We start from the raw sequence: 9,324 nt of genomic DNA, 5'->3' as shown, positions 1-9,324 counted from the left end.
ATATCTTAAAAGCTGTCGACATTTTAATTTAACTACACGAAGTGGTTTGTCAGTACTAAATCATGCATGAAGGTATATTAGCTAATTATATTATTTTGTACCAACCATAAGTTATTTCTATGTTACAGGACTTGCAGTAATCTTGTATTTACCTTAATAGGCTATTATTAAAACTTAAAGAATAGGCTATTATTAAAACTATTATTATTCTATTGGCAGCGACAGCAGGGAAGCAGCTCTGTGCTGTCCTGCAGTAGGCCATCTACCAGCATGGATGATCAAAATAAGGGAGAACAAGAAAGGCATGAGCAAGAACAGCTGTATGTGAAAGAGATGACACAATAGCAGAGATAGCAACATGTGCCTGTAATGTTTTTTTGTTTTGTTTTAATCTCACACCGCTATAATAAGGCAGCTGGCAGTTCCACATGCCCTTATTTTTCACTGAGCACCTGCCCCCCAAAATGTCTGTGCACACCACTGGACATTAAAGACGTGAGCCTACGTAGGTGGGGGGGCCAGCGTCTAAGGAGGTGAGTGTAATTCATTAGGAGAGGAATTTTACCTGTTTAAGGTCAGAAATATATCACACGGATAAATGTTTACATCTTTCAGTGTGACCTTTAACCTGAGTCACCACCAACACGTTTATATCCTGAGTTCATTGTGACCTTTAACCTGAGTCACAACTAATACGTTTATACCCTCAGTTCATGGTGACCTTTAACCTGAATCACCACCAACACGTTTATATCCTCAGTTCATTGTGACCTTTAACCTGAGTCACCACCCACACTTTTATATCCTGAGTTCATTGTGACCTTTAACCTGAGTCACCACCAACACTTTTATATCCTGAGTTCATTGTGACCTTTAACCTGAGTCACCACCAACACTTTTATATCCTGAGTTCATTGTGACCTTTAACCTGAGTCACCACCAACACTTTTATATCCTGAGTTCATTGTGACCTTTAACCTGAGTCACCACCAACACTTTTATATCCTGAGTTCTTGTGACCTTTAACCTGAGTCACCACTAATACGTTTTTATCCTGAGTTCATTGTGACCTTTAACCTGAGTCACAACTAATACGTTTATATCCTCAGTTCATGGTGACCTTTAACCTGAATCACCACCAACACGTTTATATCCTGAGTTCATTGTGACCTTTAACCGGAATTACCACCAACACGTTTTTATCCTGAGTTCATTGTGACCTTTAACCTGAGTCACCACTAATACGTTTATATCTTGAGTTCATTGTGACCTTTAACCTGAGTCACCACCAACACCTTTTTTTCCTGAGTTCATTGTGACCTTTAACCTGAGTCACCACCAACACTTTTATATCCTGAGTTCATTGTGACCTTTAACCTGAGTCACCACCAACACTTTTATATCCTGAGTTCATTGTGACCTTTAACCTGAGTCACCACCAACACTTTTATATCCTGAGTTCTTGTGACATTTAACCTGAGTTACCACCAACACATTTATATCCTGAGTTCTTGTGACCTTTAACCTGAGTCACCACCAACACTTTTATATCCTGAGTTCTTGTGACCTTTAACCTGAGTCACCACCAACACGTTTATATCCTGAGTTCATTGTGACCTTTAACCTGAGTCACCACCAACACGTTTTTATCCTGAGTTCATTGTGACCTTTAACCTGAGTCACCACCAACACGTTTATATCCTGAGTTCATTGTGACCTTTAACCTGAGTCACCACCAACACGTTTTTATCCTGAGTTCATTGTGACCTTTAACCTGAGTCACCACTAATACGTTTATATCCTGAGTTCTTGTGACCTTTAACCTGAGTCACCACCAACACGTTTTTATCCTGAGTTCATTGTGACCTTTAACCTGAGTCACCACCAACACGTTTTTATCCTGAGTTCATTGTGACCTTTAACCTGAGTCACCACTAATACATTTTTATCCTGAGTTCATTGTGACCTTTAACCTGAGTCCCCACCAACACGTTTTTATCCTGAGTTCATTGTGACCTTTAACCTGAGTCACCACTAATACGTTTATATCCTGAGTTCATTGTGACCTTTAACCTGAGTCACCACTAATACGTTTATATCCTGAGTTCATTGTGACCTTTAACCTGAGTCACCACTAATACGTTTATATCCTGAGTTCATTGTGACCTTTAACCTGAGTCACCACTAATACGTTTATATCCTGAGTTCATTGTGACCTTTAACCTGAGTCACCACTAATACGTTTATATCCTGAGTTCATTGTGACCTTTAACCTGAGTCACCACTAATACGTTTATATCCTGAGTTCATTGTGACCTTTAACCTGAGTCCCCACCAACACGTTTTTATCCTGAGTTCATTGTGACCTTTAACCTGAGTCACCACCAACATGTTTTTATCCTGAGTTCATTCTGACCTTTAACCTGAGTCACCACCAACATGTTTTTATCCTGAGTTCATTGTGACCTTTAACCTGAGTCACCACTAATACGTTTTTATCCTGAGTTCATTGTGACCTTTAACCTGAGTCACCACTAATACGTTTTTATCCTGAGTTCTTGTGACCTTTAACCTGAGTCACCACTAATACGTTTTTATCCTGAGTTCATTGTGACCTTTAACCTGAGTCACCACCAACACGTTTTTATCCTGAGTTCATTGTGACCTTTAACCTGAGTCACCACCAACACGTTTATATCCTGAGTTCATTGTGACCTTTAACCTGAGTCACCACCAACACGTTTTTATCCTGAGTTCATTGTGACCTTTAACCTGAGTCACCACCAACACGTTTTTATCCTGAGTTCATTGTGACCTTTAACCTGAGTCACCACTAATACTATTTATAATATAATAATATTTATAATATAATATTTATAATATATAATAAATATTTTTTTTAAACATTTTTTTCCTAATACTTTCACTTTCAAGCAGGAGCTGCGTGGGGATGGGAGCGGGGGTAAACGGACCTTTAGGAGACGGGGTCGGATCAGTCAACAGTCAATATAAATAGTCAGCGCAGTCGTGCCGGTTCATGGCGGATATAATAGCCTAAATAAATGAATAAATCATACTGGCCCAAAAGTGCGTCGGCACACCGGGAAATGTCCGATATGCCGGATAGCGAGTCCAGAGTTGTCTGAGTGTCTCCATTGTAAACAAATCCAGCATGGCGAGGGGGGCGGCTCTCTGCATTAGCGGTGTGCATGGTTAGCGAGTGGTGTGGGCTATATAAGACTCTACGAACTTCTTGTAACTCCGTTCATGTCGGCAGCAGAAAATAACTTCAGTCTTATCTGACATGATCTGAAAGCTGAACCTGTCATTCAAAAGTCTCTGTCCTTTATCCATTTCTGCTCGCTTGTACCGCATCACGATGGCGCCACTTCCTGGTCTGACAAACTACGGGATGGGTCATACAGAACGCGCATGCGTTAATCGTGTGACAAAAAAATTAGTGAATAATTACAGCGATATTAAATAAACATATAGTTAGATAACCTAGCAAGATGGTGAATAATTACAGCGAGGGTTAAAATAAACATATAGTTAGATAACCTAGCTTAAAGATGAGTGAATAATTACAGCGAGGGTTAAAATAAACATATAGTTAGATAACCTAGCTTAAACATGAGTGAATAATTACAGCGAGGGTTAAAATAAACATATAGTTAGATAACCTAGCTTAAACATGAGTGAATAATTACAGCGAGGGTTAAAATAAACATATAGTTAGATAACCTAGCTTAAACATGAGTGAATAATTACAGCGAGGGTTAAAATAAACATATAGTTAGATAACCTAGCTTAAAGATGAGTGAATAATTACAGCGAGGGTTAAAATAAACATATAGTTAGATAACCTAGCTTAAAGATGAGTGAATAATTACAGCGAGGGTTAAAATAAACATATAGTTAGATAACCTAGCTTAAAGAGTGAATAATTACAGCGAGGGTTAAAATAAACATATAGTTAGATAACCTAGCTTAAAGATGAGTGAATAATTACAGCGAGGGTTAAAATAAACATATAGTTAGATAACCTAGCTTAAAGATGAGTGAATAATTACAGCGAGGGTTAAAATAAACATATAGTTAGATAACCTAGCTTAAACATGAGTGAATAATTACAGCGAGGGTTAAAATAAACATATAGTTAGATAACCTAGCTTAAACATGAGTGAATAATTACAGCGAGGGTTAAAATAAACATATAGTTAGATAACCTAGCTTAAAGATGAGGTGAAGTTCTTTAGAATGATGAAGATTCTCTTTTATTCTAACTTCTATTGATAGAAGTTTAATTCGGTATAAGATGAAAACACTATTGAGCCCCTGACATCAGGCTTGTCTAACTGAGTCAGTAACTTCACTCAGGGTGCTACAGTGTCTAATGCTAAAAGGCATTCTGGGAAACCTGCATATCAAGGAATGATCGTCAACAATGTAAGTGCAATCATAAAGATACTTCAACTGAGTCGTGTTCAAACTAAAAACTCTTCAACCAACTCAGAAATTGATGAAATAAATGTTCTTTATTTTGCCGTTAACACTACTTAACTCTTAAAGTAGTGGTTCTCAACCTTCTCAGCCCGCAACCCCCAAAATAAAGGTTCCAGAGACCGGGGACCCCCACTGGACCTGAAGGTGGTCGAACAGACTTGAACATTCCAGAATAGTCCTGTGGAGATGAGGCCGTCCATAAGGAGGAGGTTTCTGTGGCCCAGCCAGACTGGGGTCCCATGGAGGTCAGCAAAGCCATGGTCCATGTAAAGTTAAGCTGTGATATCTAAACTTTATATTTAACTTGAAAAATAACCACTTATTAAAGAAACACATCTCTTTTTTAATCATTTGTGCAACCTTCTTAAAAATGTAAATCTATTTTGTTTAAAAAGAATTAAGATGGGTGAAAATGGCAAAAATGGTTTAATAATGGCAAAAAATGGTGGAAAAGGAGGTGAAATTGGATTTTAAAAGTAGAAGAAATTTGTTAGAAATGGCAAAAATGAGATTAAAATTGAAAAAAGGGCAAAAATGGGCATAAATAGAGGTAAAGGGAAGTATAAAAGTGGCTGAAAAGGCTTCAAATGGGCAAAAATGGGTGGAAATTTGGTGAAGTGGGATGAAAAATTGATTTAAACTGACAAAAACGTGTTATCTGAGAAAGAATAAAAGGCAGAGATTGGTTAAAATGGCAAACATGGGAATATTCAATAGTAAAATGTGGTTAAAATGGGAAAAATTAGTTGTAAAAAGTGATAAAATATGGTTAAAAGTGGCAATAATGGGTCAACAGAGGCAACAGTAGGCTTAAGTAGGAAGAAAAAAAGTGTTGGAAAGGGTTTAAAACAGGCAAAAATAGATTTTCACTGGCAAAAATGTGTTTAAATGGTGGGAAAAAATGAAGAAAGTGGGTTAAAATTTGGCTAAATGTGTGTAAAGTGGCAACAGTGTAATCTAAAAATATCTTTGGGTTTTTGGGGCATCTGGAGACCCCCTCTCAGTGTCTCACGACCCCAACGGGGGTCCCAACCCCAAGGTTGAGAACCACTGTCTTAAACAACCTCCCTCTTTTTAGCTTTGTGTACTGAAAACAACAAAAGTTGAAATTATTGACCAAAATCCTTTCTTGTGAAGAGTGTTAGGACCTTAAACCGACACAGCTCTGCTTCTTTAGGGGTTCAGAGGTTTCTAAGCTGAAGCTGGGCTGCTTCTAGTCCAATCAGACTGAGCTGGAGGCTGATGTACTCAACACAAACATGGGGAAACAAGGCTCCAAAATCTTTTTCAGAATTCCTCTTAAATGTGTGTCATACAAAATCTTTCGGTTTTATATGTGAAATGACCTTTTAAGTCTTTAAATTCATTTTAGATAGTTTATAGTTAGTTATAGTTCATTAGTGTTATAGTTTAAATATCATTAGGTGGTGCAGCCCTGATTTTAGAGGAAATATCTGTAGTTTTCTGTCATTTATTCTTAATGAACTCTTTGAAAGTAAGCACTCAAAGTGTCCACTGTACTTCACCCATATTTATTTTGAGGGTGTTTTATAAATAAACTGACTCTGTGGATTCTGTTGTCCAGGTTCTCCCTTTTACATGAGTAGGAAGACCGTAATCTTCGATGACTCTCATACGGGACAACGGTGATCCGTCCGATTAATTCACTGACGCTTAAAAATCAGCTGTAGCTGCTTTAGTTTCGACCTGACAGCCGAGTGTGTGAGGCACTATTTCTCACCGCGGAGGAGGCCGAAACACTCCCACCGCGACCTCATGTAAAGATAAAACGGGCTGAACGGGACAGAGAACTTTCAAATCTCTCAAAACATGCATGATTTGGTTATAGAATGAGACTTTAGCCTAAAGTACTGAAAGTGTTACAATTTTTAACCGCCTCTCTTCATGTTTAACTGTTCTTTCCTGGTTTCACTGCGCCGTCCTTTACAGCGGCCCGGCAGTGACACCCAGTGGCGGGTTGGTGGAACTGCACCCTTGTCTTGGCTCCAGCAGAAGCAGGTTTGTGTTTATGCTTCAACACTTTCAGTCCTAAAATTCACTCTTTCTCGACCCTGGAGTTCCTAACATTAAATATCAGATGTTAATGTACTTAATGTACTTACTTGTTCATGTCTTTCCTGTACTTAAGAATATTAGTCAATGTTGATGTCTGTTATAGTTTTTGTGAAAATGTCTTGGTGCTGTATTTCTGGGTAAAAACCCAAATTCTAATTTTGATTTCAAAATTCTGACTTTGATCTTTGAATTCTGGCTTTGAATTCTGGCTTTGAATTCTGACCTTAATCTTTGAATTCTGTCTTTGATCTTTGAATTCTGTCCTTGGTCTTTGAATTCTGACTTTGATCTTTGAATTCTGTCTTTGATCTTTGAATTCTGTCATTGATCTTTGAATTCTGTCCTTGGTCTTTGAATTCTGACTTTGATCTTTGAATTCTGTCCTTGATCTTTGAATTCTGACTTTGATCTCTGAATTCTGTCCTTGATCTTTGAATTTTGTCTTTGATCTTTGAATTCTGACTTTGAGCTTTGAATTCTGTCTTTGATCTTTGAATTCTGACTTTGAATTCTGACTTTGATCCTTGAATTCTGTCTTTGAATTCTGTCCTTGATCTTTGAATTTTGTCTTTGATTTTTGAATTCTTTCTTTGATCTTTGAATTCTGGCTTTGAATTCTGTCCTTGATCTTTGAATTCTGTCTTTTATCTTTGAATTCTGTCTTTGATTTCTGTCCTTGATCTTTGAATTCTGACTTTGATCTCTGAATTCTGTCCTTGATCTTTGAATTTTGTCTTTGATTTTTGAATTCTGACTTTGATCTTTGAATTCTGACTTTGAGCTTTGAATTCTGTCTTTGATCTTTGAATTCTGACTTTGAATTCTGACTTTGATCCTTGAATTCTGTCTTTGAATTCTGTCCTTGATCTTTGAATTTTGTCTTTGATTTTTGAATTCTTTCTTTGATCTTTGAATTCTGGCTTTGAATTCTGTCCTTGATCTTTGAATTCTGTCTTTTATCTTTGAATTCTGTCTTTGATTTCTGTCCTTGATCTTTGAATTCTGTCTTTGACCTTTGAATTCTGACTTTGATCTTTGAATTCTGACTTTGAGCTTTGAATTCTGTCTTTGATCTTTGAATTCTGACTTTGAATTCTGACTTTGATCTTTGAATTCTGTCTTTGAATTCTGTCCTTGATCTTTGAATTCTGGCTTTGAATTCTGTCCTGGATCTTTGAATTCTGTCTTTGAATTCTGTCCTTGATCTTTGAATTCTTACTTTGATCTTTGAATTCTGTCCTTGGTCTTTGAATTCTGACTTTGATCTTTGAATTCTGTCCTTGATCTTTGAATTCTGACTTTGATCTTTGAATTCTGTCCTTGATCTTTGAATTTTGTCTTTGATTTTTGAATTCTGACTTTGATCTTTGAATTCTGGCTTTGGATTCTGTCCTTGATCTTTGAATTCTGTCTTTGATCTTTGAATTCCTTCTTTGAATTCTGTCCTTGATCTTTGAATTCTGTCTTTGATCTTTGAATTCTGACTTTGATCTTTGAATTCTGTCTTTGATCTTTGAATTCTGACTTGGATGTCAGGATTCTTACTAGATTTCCAGAATTTGAAAAAATGTCAGATTTCCTTTTTTTTTAGGTGCCTCAATCCCCTTCTGTCATTTAAAGAACCATAATGCATTTCAGAAAAGTTGGTATAGATAATCCCTTCTTTAATTACCTTTTTAGAGTAGTGGAGCATTAAAAATAATTTTCCCCTCTTGTAGTGAGACTGAAACCAAGCCAAAGTTGTCTGTCCTTAGTTTAAATGCAGGTTGCCAGCGGTAAACTGCTTCAGCTCTTTTTAGCAGCACTGATATTAAAGCTTTCAGTTGTTTTTATCTGGATGAATGAATGATGTATCAGAAAAAAGGAGGGAAACTGCCTCACTCCTCAACCTCTTCTACAAATCTTCTGATATTTAGACAGCCTGTAGGAGGATTTCTCGGCTGTTTTCAATGACTGAAAAGATTAGATGACCCAGTATGGTCTCTTTAGGTCTTCTGTGTTGTCGCCCCACAGTACGGAGCATGTTGAAGAGCTGCTGGAGGATTTCCTGCTCATCTCTTCCGGCGCCTGAGAGTGACGTAAACCAGACCAGACCGGTTCCTTCTCCTCTCTCTCTGTCCACACACACAGATACCCGCTCCCCTCTCCCCTCTACGACCTTTGGCCCCCCAGGGGATTCCACTCCACTCTACTGCAATATGGGGGGGGGGGTTGTTCATTCTTTTGTCCCCACTGCCCCCCACCCCCTCTGACATCATCTCTGGTTGCCTTAGATTTCCCAGCATGCTTTCCAAACCTTCATGAGGAGGAAAAAACACCAAATATTGAGTCATAAACATCAGTGTGGTGTGATATAGAGACATGGTGAGTGAAAACAGCCTTTCGGTGTTGTTGTAAGTGGTCAGATCTCTTCCTACTACACTACAGTGACCTGTATGATCATTCTGAAGGGTCCCAGGGCTTCTACCATGACCAGTAGGGTTGCCACACTGTCCCCCTATATTTTTCAGATACTCCCATGTTATGTTCGTGTTAGTTCTCTAACACATATACTAAAATTGGAACGATACAGAGAAGATTAGCATGGCCCCTGCGCAAGGATGACACGCAAATTCGTGAAGCGTTCCTTCTTTAATCATGTTTTGATCAAAAATATGATTTTTCATGTATTTTCCCACGCTCTGGGTTGTTTTGGTCAAACAGCGCCGCCACGCTCAGAGAGGCAGCGCGGGGTACTACAGC

General features: G+C 38.1%; 1 non-coding gene across 1 annotated transcript; it reads left to right on the top strand.

The window, feature by feature from the left end:
- Positions 1 to 9,111: 9,111 nt before the first annotated feature.
- Positions 9,112 to 9,217, top strand: LOC121527754. The gene has a single exon (XR_005993433.1). It is a non-coding gene; the product is annotated as a U6 spliceosomal RNA (small nuclear RNA).
- Positions 9,218 to 9,324: the final 107 nt, after the last annotated feature.

This window comes from Cheilinus undulatus, linkage group 19 (genome assembly GCF_018320785.1).
Source record: "Cheilinus undulatus linkage group 19, ASM1832078v1, whole genome shotgun sequence".
NCBI classification, from domain to species: Eukaryota; Metazoa; Chordata; class Actinopteri; order Labriformes; family Labridae; genus Cheilinus; species Cheilinus undulatus.
This window is presented reverse-complemented; position numbering and strand designations above follow the sequence as displayed.